The following is a 26,694-nucleotide window of genomic DNA, read 5'->3' on the forward strand; positions in this document are numbered from 1 at the left end:
ATATGCTTTTCTGTTTTAGATATTTAAAGGGATGCCATACAAGAAAGAGAAAAAGAGAAAGACAGAGTTTAGTAATATATGGTCAATGTTCACATATGTTACCGATTAGAAGAGAAACTATTTGAAGTGAAAGAGAAACTATGCTGAAAATTCAAAGTCAGTTAATTAAGTCCTTATCATCTAGTGAAGTAATTGTATGGGCTACACACAAAAGAAAAGCTCACCCCACAGTTAATTGTATTAGTTTCAGTAGAGTTACTCCAGGGACAGACTCAGCCCATGTTGTTAGGTGACTCACAGCCGTAGTCTGCAGCAATGGATGACATGTCCAATTAATCCACATGAAAAACAAAGAGAAAGGAGTCATGCAGCCCAAACTGAACACTGTATATTGTACAATGATCAAAGGAATGGAACAGCTAAATTCATCTCCACCATTATAGATCATATACTCATCAGGATTCCTATAGATATTAGAATGTCCTTCCTAGTATTAAATTTCTTTACACTCAGAAACAAAAAGTGCAGACCTGTTGTATTTTTGTAAATAAAACATCTTAGAAGGTCTCTCAGGACACTAAGGAAGATTAATTCAATTTGTTCCTAAAAAACTTGTTTCTTTTCCCATGACAGAAACCCAATTTTTCTTTCGGGCATTTCCACATACATTTTTGTTGTGGCCTTCATTCTTGGCCAGCTACTGCATCTCTTACAAATCCTTATGACTGCCTTCACTGACAAGGATTAGATAGTACCATTAACCCACAGTCAAGGACATTGTGTCAATTACTAGACTTTTTTTTTTCAATCAGACACCTCTGATCCCAAGCAATACTTACCAGCTGACAGGTCAACGAGTATGTAATGCATATTAAAAAAAAAAGTCCACAGTGGATAGTATCCCCCAGCAAAAACTGCCCAGAAAACATGCTCATCCTGAGTGGTACAGCGTATGCAATCAGAAGGGGGAAAAGAACCAGGGAAGGAGGAAGGCAATAGAAAAACAAAGCAGTGCCAATTTGAAAGCATAAAACTGAACAGTTTGCAAAAGGTGATGTACAAAGAAAATGTCAACAATCTATATGTTTGGATCAGATGAAAACAAACGGAGGTTTTTACTCCCTCTAGGGAATTTGAATACTCAGTTCTCTTTCCAGGAAGTGGAAATGGTGTAGGGTCCTTTTGCAGCTTTCAAAATCGTCAATTATAAGGAATATTCCATTATCATTCTTAAATGCAAACTGACCTAAAACTTGTCATTCATTGGCACATAGGGTTTTTTTGGGTTGGGTTTTTATTTGTTTGGTTTTTTTTTTTCTTGTTAAAAATGGGACTGGTAGTACATTTCCAAAATACATGTTGCCTGCTATTTTCCTCAACCACTATTTCAAAGTCCATCTGCATTTATTGTTTGGGAGGAAGAAATCTCCTAGGATTTAGAAAATGCCTTTTGTCTTCTTCAGTGATATTCCCAATACATATTTCTGTGATCATTTCTTCTTTCCTCACTTGCAAGACAGAAAAAATCTTAACAGCCGACATACAACATGACTATTTTAAAGAGTTCCTGGTGCCCTCACTATTTCTCCAGTTCTGCCACCTCAAACTACCTCTTCTGAAGGCAGGATGCAAGTGGGACTAGGGAAATCTGAGCTATGCCAAGCTCCCCAAACACCTCCCAACCTAAGAAGCTGGTCCCCATCTCTCCTCTTAGCATGCTGATTGTCTTCCTTCTTTCATTGTCTCACAGTGGGGATGAAGTTCAAACACATGGAACAAGTAGTTACTGTTCTGTAAAGGAAGATTTTTTTTAAAAATAAAAATGTAAAATGCATGACAACTTTGCACTAAAAAATAGGACATTACCTGCAAAATTATGTCTACCAGATGATTAACCGTCGCCTGAGCAAACTTAACCTGGACATCTCATGTGCACACCAAATGACACAAACTCTGATAAGAAGATAATCTGCTTTTCCCCCTTTTTTTTCTTAGACATTCTGAAGAAGGGAGCTGAATTATGCTTTCCCCATAACATAAATGCTCCTTTTCTACCCCTCACATGCTTCATTTTATAACTTTGAAGCATAAGGATGCAAAAAGGGTGAACAGTCCAGCCCCTCAACTTTACATACAACTAAATCATATGAACATGAAAAGCTCTGTTTTGAAGTTCTGTTTTATGAGACATGAGTTTCATCCAGCACTCTGATTGGAGCACTTCACACTTTGAGAAATCTTTGTATTAAGATTCAGGAATAATGTAGTTCTTCAGGTGCCAATGCTGTCATTTTTCCAAAGTTTTTCTTCTGCTTTCAGCTGATGCTCAAAGCCTATTTACTGTATGTGTTTATGTGGATACACAAATCCTTTCTAGTCTCACCCCTTCAGTTCAGATTGATACAACTCTTTAGCCTCCTTGCTTATGATGTGTTCTCCATTTTGTCCTAGTAGTCTTTTTCTCACTAATCCCAGTCTTAATCCATCTTTCTCAAACACAAATGTGTTCCTCTTAATATCCTTCCTGAATGTAAAATTTATGTACATAGAGAGAGATAGCCAAGAGATAGCTAAGGATTATAAAGTTATCAGTCCCATATTGTCATCCCTGTAATACTAAGCACTGCTTTCTGAACAGTTTATAAACTTCTTTCAACTCCCAATAAGATGCTTTGTATGGTTTTCTTACCATGGATAGTGACAAAATGGGAGTCAGTTGAGCATTAGGTCTCAAATTACTACAGCTTAATAACAATCCTTGTTTTGTCATGCAACATGGGACAATCGTAGTGTGCTCACGAAAGATTATGTAAAGAACACATAGATTGACTGCCTCTTAGTTACATAACTTATTTTCATTACCAAGTGGGACTAAACTTTATAAATGTAAGGATGGTAGACAAATCAAACTGCTGTTATCACACAATTCACCTCAAGGAGAAGATGGATCCGTTTGCTAGCAGACTCCAATAATCATCAGAAGGGAGAGTGAAGCCATTGTTGCAGTAAGTGAAAAATAACATGCGTGCTGAAATAAAAGGTATTCTTGTTTTTTTCAGAGAATATTTTGTAATAAAGACTGGAATTCACATATGAATTCGAAAACAGAAGTCCTAAAGGCTAGCAAATTGAAGAGAACAACATAATATATGCCAATGACTAAACAATGCAACCATTTCTCTGAACCATCCTTCGGCTACAAACGCACACTATTTGCAAAGCAGGAAGAAATATAGTTTTCTACATTCCACCTTAAGATAAGCAACCAAAATTAAAGGCATTATGAAGAAATTAGTTTCACTAGAGACAACTCAATGCAAACAGTGATTATCAAGAAGTCCCATTCAAGCAGAACAGGTTCATGATAGGTCTATATAGTTGTGTAATTCTGATCATTTCCATCTTCCATAGGGAAGATGTGATGGATTACCTTTTATCTATTCCCCTAAACCTTTGGAACTGAACTGCAAACAGTCTCCAGAAACCCTGCAATTACACAAAAGTTCCCTCTGAACAGAGATTCTGTAGTACCTTTGGGATGACAGGACTCATACAGCACTGGCTAATGGATCATACTCTAACTGGAGGACAGTGACATGTGGAGGACCACAGACATCTATCCAGGGCCATGTCATGTTTAGTGCTTTTATCAGTGAGCTGCAAGAGATGATAGAATAAACTCTCATCAAGTTTACAGATGACACTGAATTGGAGGCAGTCAATACACTTAAGGTCAGGACTGCCATTCAGTGACTCACATAGACCAAAGGAATGGAACTCAAGGTTAAAAAAAATCTAAAAAGGAAAAAGAAGCAGTAAATACTGTCTCAAAGGATGATTGTGGCAGCATCACATTTCCTGTTCACTGACAGCTTTTTAGAATTACATAGCACTGTGGGAAGCATTACTTTTAAAGAATGGTTCACTTTACCCAGTTCATTTTATTATCATGTTTAAATAGGTTTCATCTTAAATTAGTGCATCTGGAATACTGCTGAGGCCTCTTCACCTCCCCTCTCAAACCCTCCTTTCCACCCAGTGAAATAATCTTAGAATTTTTTCCATCACGTGTCCATCAGTACTCAATTGCCACTAGACCAGTAATCCCATTTCCTGTATCTCCTGCATTTTGTCTTATACAAGTCAACATTCCCCTGCAGAAGTCAGACAGTTTTACCAAGCCTTTAACACCAAATGTGCAAAAGTATCATCTATGCCCCTTCATTTCACCTTAATGAAGTGTCAATGAACACAAAACATTCAATTGGAATCAAAGAACTTTGTCCAGATCCTGAGAATCTCTTAAATTAAATGTATTTGGCAGCAGTTTTCAACAGCATAACCCACAACAAATATTTTATCCTCAGCCACTAATGTTTCAAGCTCCACATGACAAGTGGTTTTCTGGTTTTACCTGGTGTGCTGGTATAGCAGAAATGGGAATGGTGAGGTGTTACTAGGGAATGCATGACTTCATGGTGCTCATTCTGAGAGGCTGGATTAGAACACATCAAAAATAGAGGCAGAAGGGCCAACAACTAAATTTTATTGCCTAATATTATGCACAGAATCTAAATAAGCACCAGGAAAATAACAAAATGTACTGGATGCTGAAATACTCAGGAAGGGTTCGGCTGGGACACAGACACACAGAAAGTGTTCAGGTGGTTCAGAAGAGGTACTTTGCTGGTGGGGGACCACTGTTCATTTCATGTATCAGGATCATCTCCTGAAAACCTCTATCATCCATTACATGACAGTGTGTCGTTCTTAGAGGAGCTTGGCTCTCCAGAAAGTACTAAGGGAAAATAAACTGAGCTAAGAAAAGAGCTGTCTCGGACTACTACTGCACTGGTAAAGAGAATTGCCTGAGGATCCAGAGAGGTTTACCTAGGTCCTCAGCAGCTGAGCTATATACTCACACTTTGCAAAAAGATTATTATTCACAAATTATTAGTCTTCATTTATGAGAGATTTCTATTTAACAGATGCTCATCATCAAGGTGTGATGAAGCTCAGCACTGAACAGGGACCTCTGAAAACCATAAGCTAAAAATGTGTGCTGGACACAGCCCCTGCTGATAAATCACTGTGCTCTCTTATTATGAGTTCTACTTGGCATTCCTGTAGGAAATGGATTAAAACTTTGCTAGGTCTCCATACTCCAAATGAATGATGTTTTTCACACAACCAGGCTCTTCCAACTCTCTGGACCTTTTGTCCTGACTGAAGGACAAATTACTGTCAGACTATGGACACAGCCTATTTGATTTGAGCAGAACCAGAGCAATCACCTGCTTCTGTTCTAGCAATGTTTTCACCAGCAGTTCCAGTTGGCTTCAGAGATTACATCATTTCAGACTCTTAACTGACATGGGTATGTCAGCAGGCAAGTTTACTGGATAAGTATTCTGAGATAGACAGACTCTTACCTAGAATAAAAGGGGCAATGTGGGAGAATCCAGACAAGATGGCAATCAAGAAAACAGAAAGTAGGGAATAAATTGCCCGACACAGCAAATCAAACAATGCTTACTGAGATGCCAGTTCTGCAAGATTCTGGACTCTTCTTTGTGGAGCTGCATCTTAAATCTCTCTTAAATTATGGGAGTTGAGCTATCTACCACCTAAAAGTGCTAAATCTAAATATTCAGAAATCTTACCTCAGCAGTAATTATGCCATTATCACTACATTTATTTTCTTGGCTACCTTACCAGGAATTTCCCTTCAATAAGCACTTGAGTAAGTGTTCTGGAGAAGGAAATCATGAATACTGACTGAGCTGTCAGACTGTAAAAGCTGTCCTAAAAGCATAAATGTAAAGCTGTTCATTTACTGGTTTTGACATAAATAATAACCAGGTTAAGCACTGAAGTATATGAGGCATCAAAACAATATAATGACAGGCTATCAAAATAGTTACAGTCTTCCAAAACTGCCTCCTGGATTGAAGTATAGAAGCTGAAAGAATGAATAAATATAAGTGGGTTTAATTGTTGTTCAGTGCTTTAATCCAAAGACAAGCTCCATACTTATAAGGAAATCAGCCTTGGTGATGAAGCAGCCAGGAAGTTTTTTCATGAGGAGGGATCAGTATAGAAGAAACCAATTATTTTACATGAGGATAAATATGGTGCAGAAGTCACAAGTGGGCCAGGTGGAAAAGGAAAGGTCAAAACAAAGGCCATCCCTTATTAAAAGGTTAGTGAGAAAATGTCCTATGCCTTTGATGCCTTCACAACTGGCATTCTTCACAGGTATTTGGGCACATATGTCCTAAAATCAAAGAAATTATAGAGAAGAAAAAGGCAGATATGTCTTAAAAGCAAAGAAATTACAGAGGCAAAAACCCTTGTATCACCTTAATGGGCTAAATATATGAAAATATATGATCAATAATTAATCAATAGTTAATGATTAAGCAGGAAATCAAATGCCTGACAAGGCCAGAGAGATGAGATTATTAATTAAATTAGATAAGAATTTAGCAGGAAAACAGAGTGATTAACACAATAACTAAGGAAATTTTAAAATTCAGAGAAGAAGTAATGGTGATATTAGATATACCGGGCTAGAAGATTACCAACAGAATCCTCAGCCTATCAGTCCTGTTTTCTTATTTTCACTAATGAATTTGGTACAAAAAAAGGAATAAGAGATAAATGTCCCAGTGAAATTTGATGGCACCATGGTAGAAAAACTGCCAATACAAAATGTTACTAGAATGGCATAACAGAACAACTGATACTGAACACTGGAGTGATAAATATGGGATTAAATGTAATAGCAAAACTGCAAGGTTATGCAGGGCTGATAAGAATTATTCTTCCTTATAAGGTGGGATATCTTATATTTGAAACTACTTAAGATGGAAAAAGACCCGAGGAATCATTATTACTTCATCATTCATTTGAGGACAGTGAGACAGTGTTATTTCAATATGACAACAGACAAATGTGGATCCCAAAGACAACCAGGAAAAAAAAAGTTGGGGCTACTGTGGTAGGATCAATGAGACTCTACTACCTGTGGCCAAAATGTTAATCAAGCTCAGGGAAAGGGCAGCAGAGAGATCAGGAGAAAACAGAGCCTTTTTACTGCTAAGAATTGAGTTGACAGCACAACTTCCTAATGCAGGAAGTAGAACTAAAAATCTCTTCAATTCAGATACAATTAGATTTTATTAGTGTTGAAGCAGCGGAGGACTGGATTCAATGACTTGGAACTGCATACCGTTCCTGTGTCCCTAACCATTTGGACAACAGCATTATCTATGGTTAAAGTTCAAGTATAAAAATCTAGCAACTGTGTGAACCTGTAATAAAATATTCCAGAACTTTCCACCGAATGGACTTGTGTGGTTGGAGACTGGAATGAATGAGCTGAGGAAAGGAAACAGGCAGTGTCAGAACAGTGGTTTATACAGTTCTGTGTATCTGCAGAGATAAATGACATTGCATTTTATTGATTATCTGGCTATAAGGCTGCCAAACATATCTCCTGAGAAGCCCCTCTGCTATGATCTTCTTATGTTCTTTTGCAGAAGGTTTCAAACATCAAGTCACTATCATACTGACACTGAATCATACAACACAATAAAAGCAACTCTCTAGTAAAGTATTGAAAATCCTGGTGATTTCAACATACACCCAGTGCTGAACCCTGTAGGTTAGCTGGGGGAACCACAGTGAATGTCTAACAGAATCAGTTCTTCTGGCAAGAATTGTGAAGCCAAACACACTGAAAAAGTGCATTTCTCTTACTTTGGGTTGCTTTTATGTGTAATGGGTCTACAGTGATAATGGACAATTTCTAAGAGTCAGCCTTGCAAATAAATTGAAAAAAATATGTGTTTAAAAATTATTTGAGAGAAGGTATTGTTTATCAGATCAAAAAAAACCCTGTTGTTTTGATTGTAAATGTGAATACTCCCATAATTTGTTTAAAGTTTCTCAGTACCCGAAACTCCAGGTTGAATGTCCAGAGGCCTCTAACAGAAGAACTAATGGCAGAAGAACACAGGACATAGTCTAAGTGAACAACTTAACTCACCTTTATTGATTTGACTTCATACTTAAAGGTCTCCACCTCACCCAAGGCTTTTATTTCAGAGTTTAAACTCTGTCTTGGAATATTAGGCCAGTGACCAGCCCACAGTTCTGGCTCTCCAGGCTGACACAGAGGATTCACATTTTGAGACACACCATCCTAGTAGAGTATGTTTCAATACAAAAAGCAAGCCTGAACTCCTGTGTGTCGGTGTAGAGTTTTGTGTTCACCATCAGAAAAATACTGCTGGTGGTCAAGAAGTCCTGCTGGATGTTTAACATATCTCTTAACAGGACACTAGCACAAGCTCAGCTTATGTCACCAGCGTAAGACACCAAACTTTAGCACGAGAAAAGATATTCCTTTCTGTCACCCGAGTCTCCTCAGTGAAGGGAAAAGGACATAAATGAATGGAGGGAAAAATCCTGTGCTGCAAATTTGAATGCTAAACTATGAAGTTTTATAACTGAGGAGATTTTCCTTCTTCTTAGTTTTGTAAAACTTCAATCAGGACATGAAACTAGGTAATGAACCAACTGGTTTAAAATACTGACCATTTTCATTAAGATTAATTTTCTAACCTTTCCATATTTGTTAGTTCAGATCTGGGAAAGACTGATGGAATGTGTGTGATGGTTAAGTCCCTACAGCACTGAAAAATTAAATTTTTTGAGTTTGGTCTTTTTTACTCACTGACCTTCTGGGGGGCAATTCTGGAGTTTTTGGATCTGGCCTAGGATTTTTCTCCAGTGAAATCTACCAGGCTACACAACTACTGGAGATTTAAAGTGCCTTCTGCCTAAATAGGCAGCTTCAGCACCCATACACTCTTTGTCTCACATGAAGGGAGACAGTGTTTCAATATTGTATTTATTAGTCTTTCAAACCATTTCTCTGTGATTAAATTTATTAAGAAAACTATAGTAATACAATTACAGCGTAATTGCAGTCACATTTTTTTCACTAGACACAACACAAATAGATTCTAGGTTAAATTGTGGGGTTCTTTTTATTATACTGCTGGCCACAAAAGCCTGTAGTTGTTTTTTTTTCCAAATACACAATACTCCAGTGCATGCTTGGTGCCTCCTCATTTTCTTTTCCCGTTCTGGTTAATGCTCTTATATTTATTAGACAGGAAATGAACGAAGAGAGAATACGAAGGAAGTCTACAAGTCCATGAACAGTGCAGAGAAAGTGAACAGGGAGCCGCCTTTCACTCTGAAGCATAAGACAGAGCAGTCAAGAACAAACAATTAAATGGAAATACGTTTTTATCACCCAACATCCACTCTTCATAGTGAAGCTCACCACCACAGAACCCTGTAGAAGATGACTACTGCCACAATGCATTCTAAAAAAGCTAGGAGAACTTCACAAATATTATGTCTACCAGTGGTTATTCAAACGAACGGTGTGGCTGCCATCTCCATCCACTTGCCAGAATTAGTTATGAAGAAGGAGAGACAATCCATAATTGTCTTGCTCCTCATATTTTTCCCCTAAGCATCCACTACTCACCACACCGAGGGACAAGACATTAGGTTTTCAGAGTTCTGAGAGATGTGCATGCACAAGGTGCTACTTCTCTTTTTAGAAAAGAGACGTCAATGTAAACGTTAAAAACAGAAATGTCACAATTGATTTTCGTACCTCATAATAACTAGTTTGCAGGAATTGGAAACCAATTCAATAAAAATTTAGAAAACATTTTTACTGGCAGGAAATCACCTGTCCAAGAACTACTTCAGGGAGACAATCCTCATGTCCAACTACTTTTATATTAAAAACAAATGTTCTGTGGTACTGAAAGCATTTCATTACACAGCTCATACACCTTATCTAGAGGTAATTTCTAACAGATTCCCACTTACTCTGCAAACATAAGTTTCTAGGCACTCTCCTGCCTACCCCGGGAGGAATTTCATAAGTGAACTAAAATCAGTTCAAACAAAATCCATTTTTCCATCACTTTACACCTAAGCAAACTGATAGAGACTGTGATGAAGTTTAATGCAGACTGTTTACAATGTGTTGCACCTCTCTTCACATTTATGTATAATGTATCAATATCTCTCTTTTTACAGGAAAAATACATGGTTATAAACTATTTCTTACAAGACAAAGATCTAAGAACTGGGATAATGTGGCATCAAACACTCATCTCTGGTATTTCTATGAACAAGCAGGCTACTTCAGTAGCCAAGTGCATATAATTTCCAAAAATATGTATGTATAATCCAGTATTATGCATACTGTAAAATATTGAAGAACGAATTATGGTTGCCCTGCTGCAGTTTTGCTATGATTTGAAAGGCCAATACAAATCTCCAGAAGTTTCTTGTGAAACTGAGAACCACGGTGTACTTTCTGCATTTCTTCAACACAGAGGGCTTTGGCCAACGTCAAGGTTTAACTCCAGCCAGTAACTGAGGAGTCGCAGCCACTTGCTCACCCTTCCCTCCCAGCTCCCTTTGGAGAGGAGAATGGAAAAAAAAAAACCTCCTGGGTTGAGGTGTAGACAGTTTAATAGATAAAAAGGAAAACAATTGTATTAGTAATGATAATAATAACACCAACCACTACAATAATAATACTATGAGTTCAACACAAATGCAGTGGTGCACAACGTGTAAAAGGAGAAAAAAAATCAACCCAATGCCTAGTCTGTTTCCAAGCAGCAATCCCACATCCCAGCTAACCTCCCCAGTTATATCTAGATCATGACATTCTGTGGTCAGTAATATCCCTTTGGCCAGCCTGGATCAGCTGTCCTGGTGTTGCTCTCCCAGCTTCTGTTGTGCCTGGCAGGGTGTGAGAAGCTGAAGAGTTCCTAACTTTGTGTAAACACTACAACTACCTAGCAACAACTAAAACATCAGTGTCTCAGCACCAGTGTTCTCATGAGATCAAAATAAATTGGTTTTAGAACAACCTCAGAAACTGTGAGTTACTCCCAAGTACAAAGTACTTTTTGTTACTGCCCCAAATATTAAAAGAGATATTTCTACCAATAATCATCTGGCAATGTTTGATGCCTGCACTGATATTGTTCAAATAGTGTATGTGCTTTATAATTTCACAATCAAAAAGGGCAAAAAGTATAGGCTATTTTTTCTTAAGGGATATCTGACTTATCATCAAAATCTGTACTGCAGAGAGTGTCTGGAAAGGCTCAGGACCCAGCCGTTCCCATTAGAGCTGATGTTTTAAGAAGATATTAGAAAATCTGAAAATCGAGGCCAATGACTTGAGTACATAAACATGGATTAAGGACCATGGCTTTGACCCCTAATGGGAGGTTATCTTTGCAGTCAGAAAACTGAGAACATTTTTTATTTGTTTCTTCCCCCACCTCCCGCCCCAACTAAACTTGGATTCTGCCTGAAACTTGCAGTGAACTTCTTCAGGGTTCATCTTGCAGACAATATATTCACAGCTGGGAGCCATTCATTCAGACAATAGTTAACATTTAGTTGTTGCTAAAAGGGGTCTAAAACAATAAGTTTGGCTTTAGACGTGGAGTCAGTGTTTTAAAGAGACACCTTGGACTAGATTTAGGCAGACAGGCAATCCAGGAAACATATTTACATCGTGAAATGGAGTGCAGCACAGCAATCCCTAAAACAGCAGAGATTCAAGAAACAAGTTCATGAAGAAGGGGAGGGCAGAGCACACAAGTAGATCAAGCAGCAGAGTTACCTGCATTATGACCTCCACATGCTGCCAGGAACAGAGTTGCCACACCAGGCAAGGCAGCACTTTTCCACCCAGAATTAGCAAGAGCCAATTTCGTACTCACAAATGTAAACATGCTCAAAGTCAAACAGAAAATTGCAGTTCAGTTATCTTGTGCCAGTGTTTATCCCCAGTTTTCTAAACCACTTAGGGTGTTTTTAAAGCATCTCTTCCACCCCTAACAAGTTGTGCAGAGCCACAACTAGAGCACAGCACAAACCTGAAATCTAGAGGGTTCTCTACAATGTTTAACTAGGCTGGGAAAAGCTATCTCATCACAAAAAGGCTGAAGTTGTCACATTGCTTCAATCACACTTAGGATTTTATGTCTATCAGCTTCACCAAAAGAAGTGAGGAATTGTGATACCATTTAGGAAGCGAAGGATAGTACCTGCACAAACCACAGCCAGAAACTAGAGAAATGAATGGTGAACTCAAAGAGACTGATGTGTCTCAGAGGGCAGGGAAGCACAGGGCCATCTTCTCCCAGATCCCATAGACAGCACACAATAGCACCAAGTTGATACCACCCAACCTAACAGAGCCTCTCAGCATGTATCAAAGGCAACTGCAGCATAAGGATCTTACAGCTGGACAGTGTCCACTCGCCCTACTGTCGGTCACAGCTACACTGTGTACTTCAGCATTTCACACTACTCCAAGATGTCCAACCCAGATGGTCATATTTGGAATGCAGATATGTTCTGTTTCCCCTTCTCCTTCCCAGCAACTTAACAAAAGACAGTTAACAACTGGGGCAGTTGGATAGGTAGAGAGCATAAACAAGGAGGTAAAGCAAAGAAAGAGAGGAGAATCTGAAACAGGCTTTATCATTAAAGAAAATAGGAGTTTTAGCAACATCATAAGATCACTCAAAGCCTTTATATTGGCCACAGAGGACCTTCAGAGAGACTGCACCTTAACAACCTTGAAGTTAAGCTCTCAGCACTTCGCAACATTCAAGTCTGCAGTTAATTTCTATATCGATGTATCTAAAAAATATAAATGATGTGGCAAAGCTTCCACTATCTCCATGTCAGTTTTAATGAAATGAAGATTGGCACAATTATCACATAAAATCATAAACAGAGACAAATTATGTAAAAACAGCACAACTAAAGGTTGATTGAAATGTTAAAGATCAGGAGTGGTAATACATAATTAGCCATGATTGAATCACTTAAGACTAACTGTTGGTGCACAGAATCTCAGAGGAATGGGCTGTAATTTTGTAGTTTATTGGTATTTATCTCACTAAGTAGTTCCCTGAATTACAGTTTTGACTGAGAGGTTTTACCTGCAGATACTGTTTCTGCAGTAACAGAAACATTTCAAGGACTATGTTTGGTCCCAAACTCCAAAATAACTGCGTCCCTTTCAGGTAATGAAACTGAGAGTCCAGACTAAACTGTATCTTCTGCAGTCCTTAGAATTTATCTAGTACCTAATTATGTATGAAGGACCTTTAATTATGGGGGGGGGAAACCAACAATTATATATAAGCTTTTAGATTTGTAACACAATGGAGCTTCCCTTAATAAAACTGCAATATGTACTGGGTTTCTTTAATGATGTTTTATTTTCTCATCTTCCTGTGTTACTACATCAGCTGATAAAAAAAAAAAAAAATGAAATGGTGGAGTTATCTAGGCCTTTGTTTGTTTGTTTAATAAATATAGCTTCAGTATTGTTTATGTTTTTTATTTCCTAAGCACAAGTTCACTTCCTGAAATAACTCAGGAAACATTTGTAGTCAATGAGAAAGCAAAGCAACGTTTGAAAGAGCAAAGAGAAATTGGGAATTAAGGTAATGATTTTACATAGCAACTCATTATTTGGAGTACTACTCATTTATTTTTTTATTTCCCCATGTAAAACGTTCAGTGTGTAAAAATCAGGTTACTTAGGCATCACAACTGATATTCCCAGGAATATCAGGAAAAAAATACTTCATATAATTAATCAGCAATACCCAAAATTAAAAATTAACATAAAGAAAGAATGAAAGCTCTAATAAGATGCATGTACATATGCAGTAAAAATCAATAGAGGATTTTGGACAATAAGGGAATGTTTTCTCATGAGCATAAAACATATTTTACTGGGGAAAAAGTGGTTCTTTTATCTCAAATTTTACATAATGTTTTTATTTTAAAGCTGTCAGTGTAAGTTGCTAAAGGGGATATTTATCTTACAATATATTTGCATATATTCTTTTGTTCGCTATGTGAACAGATTTTATAAAAGCTGTTTTCCAAAACAAAAAACACTTGTGCTGTACACATCCACCATACACCAACAGTCATAGAGAGGAATACCTGCATTCTCTGTCTGAAGTGCTGAGACAATACAGGACCATATACACACCTGGAAAGTCACAAGCTATTCCAATTGCAGACCATGGAAGGAAGGAATCAATTCACCCAACAAGACCAGATTACCTTATTGATTTTCTCTGGTACTCCCATAAGCACTGAAATACTATTTTAGTGTGCATTAGGAAAGAAAAGGGAAATTCCTATCTTTCAACTGCTTCCATGGTAAGGTAAGTGCAGAGTTTGATATATATTCTAAAAACATTTTTAGCAACCCAGAGGAATAAAATAGAATCTTCTCAAAAAAAAACACTACCTGAGATTCTGCAAACAGTCATGGTCTATGGGAGAAATCCACATCCCTCAGTAGCTGATCAGAACATTAGTTTCCACCATGGGTCTCATGAAGCTGCAGTTGGACTTACTGAACTTCCCCATCTGGACAAGGGACTTCTAGCTCTGAAATTTAATACAGGACAATTAACAGCTGAAGAGTTTTTAGTATTTTGTCTCAAGTATTTAATTACAGAATTTCCTATAGATAGAAGTGTTCTTTTGACATGTTTTATATTCCGAAATTTTTCTTTCCTGTCCTCTTTTTCATAGTCAGAGCAACTACAAGGAAGAAATCCTTCACGTCATGTAAGAACAGCACCAGAAATCCTTGTTTACCTTCTGAAAGAACAAATGGAACAATTTAATTTACATTTTCCTGCTCAAATTACATACATGGCACAAACTCAAATTGTGGTTCTATGTGGATGCCTATGCAAAGGAATGCAGGAATAGCCATAGTCACGATGTGCTTCCTGGCACACCCACCATCCAGGCCGTGCAGATACTCAGAAAAGGCCTGAATGTGGAGGCTCCTCATGGTCTCAGTGAGCTTTCAAGAACTGACCTGATGCTTCACTGACTGCAAGAAAAGCAAATCTGGTCCCAAGAAGTGCCTCTGAAAGGCCAGGTAGGTCTTTTTAAAGAATCATGCTCAACAGATACACTCTCTAATGACAAGATTGTTCTTCTCGTTACTCTCAGAAAACATCTCAAGGAGCTCTTGTCCCCTCCATTTTTGTCCTCTTCACACACCTTTTTCAGCATGCTGTTCAACCTGATATCTTCCTCCCATTTAAAAGCTCCTTATTTTCAAGTAACTACACCAATTCGAGCATTTCTCAATGCTGATCTGTGACCAGAGCTACTTCTAAAATTATTCTAACCAAATTTAAATCCATAATTTAGTAAGATTACTAATCCCATTTCATAGTAAAGTTGCACCTTTAAAAGACTGTATCATGTTCTCTGCTCCTCACCTTAAGAAGGACATTGAGGTCCTCGAGCAAGTCCAGAGAAGGGCAACCAGGCCGGGGAAGGGGCTGGAGGGCAAATCCTCTGAGGAGCGGCTGAGGGAGCTGGGGATGTTTAGCCTGGAGAAGAGGAGGCTGAGGTAAGACCTTATCACCACCTGCAACTACTTGAAGGGAGGTTGTAGAGAGGTGGGCGATGGTCTCTTCAGCCAAGTGAGAGGAGATAGGACAAGGGGAAATGGCCTCAAGCTGGGCCAGGGCAGGGTCAGATTAGATGTTAGGAAAAAAATTTTTACTGAAAGAGTTGTCAGGGCCTGGAACAGGCTGCCCAGGGAGGGGGTTGAGTCACCTTCCCTGGATGTGTTTAAAAAAATGGTAGATCAGGTACTTAGGGATCTGGTTTAGCACAGGATGGAAACAGTTGGACTTGATGATCTTAAAGTCTTTTCCAATCCTCTGATTCTGTGATTCTGTGATGTTGACCCAAAGGCCAACAGTAAAGAGCAATGGTATGTTTACTCATCTCCCGGTTTTCTGCAATTTAGTTATGTTATTCTAAAAGCACATACATAAAAACACTTACAGATCCATTTTCAGGGATGCTGGACGGTGAGCATTATCTGACATTCCCAGACTCTTTGAAACCTGTAGCTATTCAGTAGACCTTGGGACTGTATTTTCTTGTTCACTGCTGATCACTGTTTACATAAATGTCTTTCCAGCATATTGTCCATCCTTATTTTTTATCTGCTTCAGACTGCTAGGCTTCTGCTGTGCCTACACAAAACAGAAAGAGTGATAAAGTCAATGTTTTTCTTCCGTACGCGTGGCATCTTGGAAAATGAATTGTAGCACCGCGCATTATTAGATGTGCAGGTAATGATGTATTCCCCCTGCCAAATTCTTCACAGATAATAAAAATTACATGCTTGTTGCAGACACGCTAATTATGTGCAGTTATAGGCAAAAAAAAAAAATTGAATCCCTTCCTGAGGTGCAGATTAGTTTGTACTGAATGCTGCCTTTGGCAAGGCGCTCGAGAATTTTATTTTCATTTTCTTAGCAGCAAATTAGAAATATATTTGAAAACTATTAAATTTGAAATACAGCCAGTGAAGCTGATGAATTAAATTGATAGTGGGGTTTCTCCGCAATCTATTCCTGACTGAAAGGAAGGAAATTATTTCTTTGGCTCACATAACGTGAGTTCAGTGTTTCATATAACAAAAGTATCTAGAGATGACAGACAAGAGCAGGACTGTGCCAGCTGCTGCAGAAACATATGTAACTACAGTTTCTTTTCAACAGCTCAATAAAAAGTGATTTTGTGTATACTATTGCCTTTACTATTAATAGAAAAGGAACGTCCGGGTTGGGAGTGAGGTGGGGGGAAGCCACAGCCGGAACAGGATAGGCCTCTGTCAAGATGAAATTTCTAAATAAGCCCTAAGAAATGCAAGCACATGGTCACAGGTTGTGAGTCAACTCCTGTCTGGCCCCAGCATCGCAGAGGACATTATTATCACAGATTCCTCAAGGCAGAGAGCTGCCTGCAAAAGTCTGAGCTTCCAGGTTTCCACTCTGCTGCGCCAGATTTATTCAGCTGACAAAAGACATGTGTTTCTAATTGGCTCGGCCTGGATTTGGGATGTGGCATGGCACTGACAAAAAAAAAATAAAAAAATCAGTTGTAATATTCAGAAAAATCCTTTTCAAGCAATGAAAAAGTTCAGAAAGTGGATCAAACCACTAGGAACTCCCATATCTTTTAATAAGAAAGAGCTCTGCTGTGCGTCTCAGAAACGCACGGCTTAATTAGGAGAAAAAAATGCCGTGGACATTTAGTTCAAGAGCATGTCCTCTGTGGGTGTACCTGTTAGTAGCTGTAGCTACAAGAACCAGAAAACAAAAGTGGAAGCACCATTAAAAGATTTAAAAATAACCTTCACTATCATCCATCCAAGTGCTAGAAGATTCATGCCTCACATGAAAAAAAGGAAAATCTCACCACCATACAAATTGATTGAAGAATGTTTCTGGCCTTTTCTGTGTATCAAGACAGTGGCTTGGGGATCTGGCCCATGATTGAAGGCTCTGTCCTTGGCCCCACACAGCAGGCTGCAAGTCTGCAGCATTGCTGAACTCTGCAATTCTACACAACCTCCCTCTCTTGATGCCAGAGCACTGGTTCCCACCTTTCTTCTGGCAGAAGACAGTTTACACATGATTCAAGACCCAGCATGTGGAATATACACAAATGGCAGCAGAACCCCAGGCAGATAAGAAGGGGTAGTGGATGGAGCAGGATAGAAGGTGCTAAAGTTTCAGCTTCATCTGGCGATGTATAAATTACTGAAGACCTAACAGGTAATTCTGAGGCTCAGTGGGACACAATGCAGCCTTAGCAGCTTGTGCTCAGAAGCCAAATAGACAGTCAGATAAGACATCTTCTCCATCTACATCTGGCTAGTAGTCAGATGAGACTATTTAGGCTGCACCAGGCATGAGGATTTCTGTGTCTAAAATCCGAGTTCCCTGCAATTTCCCATTCTGGAGTGAGAGGTGCAGAGAAAGCTCAGAACCATCTGCACTGTTGGCACCAGCTCACCCCCTCTTTTACCAACTCCCCTCTGAAAAGTGAAGATCACCCGAGGGAAACCAAGTCTAGCTGCAACAACATGAAGCAAGATCTTGTTTTCCTTTTTTCTGCTTTCAAAAGAGCCCCTACCAGCAGCAACACTCTGCTGGAGCAGTCAGCAGAGAGAACAACATTTGTCCTTGTGCTCACCCACGCAGTTTAAAGGGAAAGATATGTCTGTGGCCCCTTTCTTTGCCTTGTGCATTGATGCATGTTCATTATTTTATTCTTTCTGTTGCTACAACTTCCTTCCCTTCATAAAGAACATTGCTGGCAATGCCTGTAAGGCAGATCACTCGTTCTGGGCAGAAGAGATTTCATTTGCAATTCCCATTCTCATGCTCAGAAAAAAACAACAAAACTCTTAAAGATAAATTCATAGTAAATTATACTTATTTTTTAAACAGATCATCAATTAGAACATGTAATTTAGATTACAAGAAAAAAATAATGAGAGAGCACTGCTTAGTCAATAAACAAAAGTATATGTTAGGCTGTCTTATTGTAAACCACTTTCATCTATTGGAAGTGTTAAAGGAACTGGCAGGCCACTATACAATTAACTTCCAAACACAAATTAAACTTGGATACAGCAAAGTTCTCCAGGAGGAGGGCACAATCACCATTTCCTGAGTTTTTCCTCCCTTCTGCTCTGAACTCCCTTGTTGCTTTGAATTTTTTTCTTTACAGGCCTCATGCATTAGGGAAATTTTCCATTATGTGAAAGGGACAATGACATGATTGTAGTGAGAGCACTTTCAAACACACAAGGAAAAACACGTTAAAAAATAAAAACAGTGAACAACGTCTCTATTCCTTGTTCAGTTGGCTTAACAGAGTTCAAAATCCATAGCCAGAACTACCATTGGTTAATTGCCTGTGTCTCTGCAAACCTCCTCTTAGCCAAATACAAGTGCTACCAAAGCATTAAAATAGCCAACACAAGAAAAGTCTATATTTAAATGTATTTTAAGAAAACTTCCTTGGATAAACATTTTTCATGTCTTTGGCTGTTGGTCCATAAGTGAAAATTGTCAAAGTTTGTCCAGGTGAAGAAATACTGTAGGGATTTATAAGAAGTTATACTGAGCAGGTTTTTTTTCTAGCTAATCATTTGGTGAGTTTTGCTTTTTAGACATCTAAGTTGCCCAGCTTCACCTTGAATTTATTAAGCTACCTATGTATCACTCTTGTTTGGTCAGATATCCTTCCCTTCCAGCCTTCTCTGTTTACTTATAACACAAGATAACTACCCTTATCAGAAAGGATAAATATTAACTTAAATCTCTATAAAGCTGGAAGAGAATAAATCAAAAGACTTTTTCAGCATGACCCTGCAAAGTAAGGTTTCAGAGATGAATGAGGAGTAAAAAACTGGTAATAAATGAGATGCATTTCCAAATGTCTTAAAAGACCATTAGAGCTAAGTAAGCCAGGGACAGAGTTTTGTTTCCACACTCTTCAGAGGCACCATGAGGAAGTCCACCTAAATGGACTGTAACAAGTTCCCATGATTTGGCACATATTTACTGACTACTAAGAAAGTAAGATCATAAAAGGGATTCATTCCTGATTTACATATTCTACTAATAAAGTGGCAAGGTCTTGTGGAACAAACACAGCAGCTGCAAATTATGTAATTACGTATCTGTATGCAAATTTGCAGACATCTCATAAATGTTGGAATACTATTTGCAATGCTAATTAAGTGCCTTTTATTGCCTCTGCATAATTCCAACATGTGATCTTGTGCCAGATGTCATCGTAGCTTGCAAAACCTTTATTGTCAGGTTAGCTGAGGTAGCACACATTAACATTCCTCATAAAAAATCCTATTTTTAATTAAATTACCTGCAGTGTCCCAATAATTCCTCATTGTCTTACTGTCCAAATTATTTGGTTGATTTCCTCTTTTAAATTACACAACTGAATCACAACTTCCAAAAGCATAGAAATCTTTCTGCCACACCTTGGCAATATTAAATATGTTTAAAAAACCAAAAAGAGAGGAAAAGTAGCATTTCCATCAGTTCCTCATGGAAGTTTAACAGGCAACAGTACAGTGTCACGAGAAACACAAATTAAGGGATACTGATTTTAGCAAAGCTGGAAGTGTCTCACAGCAGAAAGAAAATACATGGAGATTACAATCAACTAGTGACATTGGTGAATACTTGGATTGTAACTATTTTGTTCAGTGTGTAAGTTGAAGCCAGGACTGTATTTCCTCCTTAAGCCATTCTTATGAAAGGCCCAGTTTGAACAATGTCTTCCACACATACATTTCTTGATCTCAGGCCAAATGACTGAGCAGGGAGGCCAAAGAAAAAACAATGCTGAGAAGAAACAAACAAGAAAATTAACTATTTCTTCCTCTGAAGAAGCAACTGGCAGTTTATTACTTGCAGTAGGACAGGATCCAATAAAGTATAAATAGAGCAACAAAACAAGTACTTCACCTCTAACAGTGGCTTGTTAAAACAAGCTTAGTAAAAACTTTATGATGCCCTTGATTTAAATCACTGGTCTACAACACTTCAAGCCATGAAGCAACAGCAGACCTTTCCCAGGCGGTTATGGGAGTGCAATCTCTTTAATGGCTGTGCTGGCCAATCTTTTCTGAATGAACAAATTTGTCTTCTGCAGCAGGATACTCTATCACATTTCCCATCCCGACTCAGCTTCTCAACACAACCCATCAAAGACCACAGTGTTGAGTGAGTAATAATGTACTCCACAGACAGAATTTTACCTGCAGTTCCATGTGAACCATGAAATCAGACTGCTCCATGAGATAAATAAATACTATTATAGGCTTGCCACGATGCTGAATCTTCAAAAATACCTGCTTATATGGAGTTTACACCACCATTTGCTGAGGCAAGCACTTTTCAACAAAGTATATAAAATTATTCTTTGCATAAATTAGTCGTAGTACTTTATCTGGCTCAGAATAAATCTGGGACTGCAGATCAGGCTTTAGCCTTTTTTTCCATCATCCACTTCATGGTATTTTCCATCTAAGTGACTACTTGGGATATTTAGGACTATCAGTGTCAAATCAGGAAGGCTGCTGAGGTCAAATCAAACTGTAAATTATAATACCACCCAATTGTACTTCACCTATAAGTGAAGTAGTGGCGGGTGGCTGGGGGCCTGTGCAACTGAAGTGGAAGAAAGTTGCAGTCAATAGACACAATTTTTGAAGGAGGTGGTAGAGAAATAATCTGAAAAAAACTCTGTCAGATGAACAGTTTCAATAAATTAGGGCTGGCCAACATGATCTAACAAGTTTTCCATTCAAAACTTTAAGGAAATTTATGTTGCTTTCATCTGAGCACTGATTCTATAGACAAACCTTACCTGACAATTCCTCTTCATTGCCAGTGGGCTAGGAGGTTGTTATCTGAACTGGAATACAGAAGGGACACTCTAGAATTTATACCATATGTGTGTCAACTATCCACAAGATTGGTCCTTTAGAAGTCAAGTCTCTCCACGGCTTGGATTTGAGAACATTTTCCTCATCCCATGGGTTTAAATGTTAGGATTAAAATATTCAAAGGATTCATGTGGATGCCACTGGCCCCTCTGCTTTTATTTCTTTCTGTTTTTCAGGCAGTCAGATTTTATTATTAAAGAGTCTGAAAACCTAGCATCTGTACCACAACAGAGTATAATGAACAACTGTCTATTTGCTAATTCACTTCTTGATAGCTACAGTTAACCAAGACATAGCCACACTCTCAACACCTCTAGAATTCCAAGGAAGTATGTCCATCAGAGGTCAGGTAAAAAAGGAATCCTCCAGCATGAGTGAAATTCTGAGGAACAAAGTAGAAGAGGAAGTCAGAAATGGTCACTGAAGGAACACTTCTAGACCTACTGCTACTAGCCATAATTAGAGTGCTAGGTTAGAAAATAGCATGGATCACTAAACTAACGAATAAGCCATGAGTTGCAAATTAACTCAAGTTTTAAAAATGTTTGCATAGCAGTGGCATAGTTCTGGTCCACAAAAATATTTGCAAGATAAAAATAATGAAATGTGCAAATACCAAGTGCAAACAGTAGAATGGTCCAGGCGCCGTCTTGAAATCGGATATGTCAATTTTTCCCAAATCTGTCTTTATACAGAGCATTCTCATCTTATTTAGCTGCATGGTTATTAAATCCAACTAGTCATGATTTGAGCTGCTTTAATTGGGTGAAATCACGTGTGAAGAAAAATAAAAGCTGCTCAAAACAATTTTTAAAACCTCTGTTCACTGTTTCTAGACATTCCTATTAATTTTTTTTAATTTCTAGATTGTCGATCACAGATTTAATATTTCAGTTTGGATGTTTCTAACAGAAAATTCAGTGTCTCCATGGTTTGTCATTACACTTATCCCACTCCTCGTTCATATCAAAGCATCTTAGCAGTCCTACCAAAATTCTCCTCTTTTACTCTTTTTTCAATAACTACAAGCACTACAGTTGTTTCCACATAAGTGCACATGGAGCATATACAAATGATGTAACAAAAAGTAAATCACTAGTAATAATAAACTACTGCAATTACAGTACCAAACCAAGCCAGTTAAGAAAACACAGTTTAACTGACAGCTACTAGTCTTCTGCATTCCTGAAAAGTTACATATTTCAGAGTGACTGAAGTCCAAATCTGGACTCAAATGTATAACTGTAGGGAATCGAGTCTTAAGCTATTGTTCCAAATGTAAATCACAGCCCCATCTTGATTCAAGCACTTTCAGTGCCATAAATTCTACTGTTTCTTTGTCAAAAGGTCTATTATAGGTTGTAATGCAGGTAAGATTAACATACTGGTTTTCACTGCCATACATGTTCGTTATCCCAGGCAAGGCTTCCAGTCACTGGTCTTTTGATCCTGCCAGCAACGTCATAGAGATTTTTGTATATGCATGGACTCTTCATCTTTATTTCCCAAAAAAACAAATTAAGGTAAATCAATAACATTCCTTACACAGTAACTTAGTTTTCTTTACACAGTACCTTTTTTCCAAAAAAGGCAGCTATTATTGGCCAGGAATACTTGCAGAAAGTCTAAAGGACTTGAGCACACATTCCTTGAGCTGTGCAAATAAATGTTTTGGGGACGTTTCTGGTTGAGTTCATAAAAACACTTTGAAACATTTGTTAAAATTTAAAATGAGATATTGGATATCTTCTCTTTTCTGCTTTCAAAAATAAATTCAGATTATTTTAGATGAAGGTGAATTCTGAAACCAAAGGAGGTATGTCTCATTTTTACAAAATTGATTGGAATCACAGTGGAATCACTTTCCCTATTCATTTATTGGCAAAAAAAAATATAAACAATTCAAGAGGATGAAGTCTATCTAGGCAGTTTTCATTAAAAAAAGAAAAAAACCACCCACCTCCTTGGATTCCCATAACTCCTATTACGAATTAGTGGGGTTTGAAATGTTCATTTCTTTTATCACCTCTGAAAATGCCATCTGAAGTTCTCATAGGTGTGTTAAAAGATAAGAAATATCACCAAAGCAATCTCGAGTGGTAGGGAATTTCAGAGTATCAAGATCAAAAGAACAAATTAATTTTGGCTACTGTTCAGCTGCTTCCCAGCAAGCTGGCTCCAGGAACTCTTTGCTCTTTTGAGAACATAGTGTTCTATTTACTTCTTTTTACCAAGAAAAATTCCCATTTAGTAGTGTTGCGAAAAGTATATCCAAGAAAAAATATGAATTATTAATAAGTAAGTTTCACACAATCAGATGATAAATCTAAGGGTTATTCAAACTGGGAGGATTAGCACAGCTGATAATACTTTGAAACTTGTCTTGCCTGCAGCAAATATTTTTCACTTTTATTAAAAAAAGAAAAGTTTATTTTTTTAATACTTTAAGAAAGACTTGTTTGTGCAGTAGTCTGGTCATCCACAGCAGTTTAGTAGCAGCACTCCAGAAAGAAGGGACCTGGAATGGGAACTGAGAAGATACAGAAACTCACTGGCCATGTCTACCACAAGACATGAACTGAGCTAATTTTTTTCTATAAACATAAAAACATTAAAAAAAAAACCCCAAACCAACCAAACACACACACACAGAGAAAAAACCCCAAAAACAACCCCCCCACAAACCACAGGAGACACAGATATGGGTGAAGTTTGAAAGGATGAACCTGAATTGTGAGTGCAAGACTCCAGGAAGAAAGGTCCTGTTGTAACATAGTGATTTATTTATTTCCTGAAGGAAATTCTAAGGAGAAAGAGCAAAGATCTACTGCATTAGCAGATAATATCTGGATTTTAATGTGGATTTCTATAGTACAATACTCAGAAATTCAGCCAGCCTTTCCCCAGAGCCTTACACAATAAGAACACAATAAGGCAGACATGGCATAGTATTTGTCAGGAAATACTGCACACAGTGTGAGGCAGAGGGTACATTCCCAATTTTCCAGTGAAGCATGCAAAATTGCAAATTGAAAAAGGTAAATTTGTAAGGAATTAAGATACAAACTAGGATTTCTGAATTTTCTTTTAAAGAAAGGTACCACCTACCACCTAATCTCCCACAAAAAGAGATTAGGAACACTGATGTTTTAACACGGAAGTCAAATAAGGCCAAAGAGAACCCTGGGGTTTTTTTCAACTTTAAGACATGAAGAAGAAGCCACAGTATATGACTAAAAGTGAAAGATACTCCCAGCTGTTTTTTAAAAGCTTCCAAAAATAAACCTCAGGCTCAGGCAGTACTAATAGGGTCAGAATTTCCATGCCAAGCAGCAATACTAAGGGGACTGAAGAACAGAGATGTAGTTACAATGTACTAATAATGACTTGTCTCCTTAGATTTTTATGAAATCTTAGGCATCCAGTTCTTCAGCCTTTGTGTCCACATACTAGCAGGAGTCCTCTGCTACAAGCAGGACAACTTGGACAGCAGAACTGTAAGTAATAGTAGCACAAATGAACTCTATGAGAATATAGTATCTGCCAGCTATGTAGCCTTTTCTCATATATATTTTCAACTGTATAGTACTTGAAGCCATGGAACTGACAGTCTTGTGCTGCAAGGCTTTGGAAAAAAGCATTAGAAAAAAGTTTAGAAATCTGACATATCCTTCCAATTTCATTGTCAGGAAGTTATTTGCATTGTTTCATAAATCTGGTGCATGGTCCAGTCTTTCTGTAAGTCTGACAGATATCACAGCTTCATACTTCACATCTCCTTTGTACCTTCCATATTACTGTGCAGCAAGTCCTGAAGTCTGCCAGTAGTTTCCTGAATATGTCATGGTAATTTTAATCTGCTTTTGTTCAAATAAAAGAACTAAGATGAAAGACATATACAAAACTCATTTATCTTCAAGCTGAAAATACTGTTCAAATAATTCCTTAACTGCTCCTGCACTTCATTCACTCTGTAAAGCAATTTTCTTCAGTTTGTTACGTAAGTGTGCGATACGGGAATAGGCTTTCCATTTATGCTTCTAATGGTTTCCAAGGAGATCTGACCTGCCGTTCTTACAGCTCAAGGTCAGATAGTTTTGGTCTCAAATTCTTTTGGCTCGTTAATTTGTTATTATGTTGAAGTCAAATCCATTATGGGATACAGGTAGGGACGCTTCTTCTGCTGTGCCTTTCAGCTTTCTCTTTGCTTGTTTCGCTCTTGAGAGGAGAAGCCACTTTTGAATGAGCTCTCTGCGTCAATCCCAGTCAGTCAAAATAAGATTTGGGCTTTTTCAAATGCAGTTACCCCTGTGTTCATTGAGTGCATTAACACTGGCACATCTTTACGATAATTCTAAGAGAAAAAGAACCTCAGAATACAAACAGGTTGATTACATCCCTCTCTGCAGTAGAGGTGACCTTAATCTTGTTACTCATGGGTCCTGAAGGGAGTGTGAAAGAACCTGCTGGTAAATCTGAGCCTCTTCGTACACGTGTGTGACACAGCACACCCGCCTGCAAACACTCATCATCACTTCATTCACAGACTAAAAATCCCCTTCCGCTGCTCTTTCTCAAACAGAATAGCATACCACCAGTAAGAGAGTCACGGTCAGAAGGTCCCCAAAGGTTGTGATGGCAAAGGCATGTTCTTCCTGCCACCGAGCATTACCTTGATAAGATTAACACTGTCTCTTGCTTCACCTGTACACCCGGCACATGGATTCTACTGCAGAGGACAATTAAGCAAGAAAAGGTCTCTCTGTTAATTTCCATTCCCTCTGAATAAGGCTCAGATGTGGTAGGAAATGTGTGTGTTCTTGAGAAACCTGAAAATGTCAAATCCCTCGCCAGACACTGTAACTGAACTCCTGCAAATTTCCAAAAGCCGCTCGGTGTCCTAAGATAATTGGAGAGATCTTGGTACAGAGGCTTCCTACAGCTGTTCCTTACCCCTGCAAGTAACCTGTCTGAAAATTCAGCTGCTTGGTAGGAAGGGAAGACTGACAGATGGTGAATAAATTCAAGGCTAGTTTATTTTTATAACTGGAAAATAACTTTCAGGCATCCTGGTGGTCTACAGATTGTTTCCAGGTCTTTTCTATTTTAATGAAAGATAAAATATGACTTGGATTCATGATCGGGCAATTTAATTTTAGCCAAATTGCAGAGAAAAGTAAATGCCAGCTCTTATTCTAAACTTT

This window comes from Gallinula chloropus (assembly GCF_964237585.1).
Source record: "Gallinula chloropus genome assembly, chromosome: 7".
NCBI lineage: Eukaryota > Metazoa > Chordata > Aves > Gruiformes > Rallidae > Gallinula > Gallinula chloropus.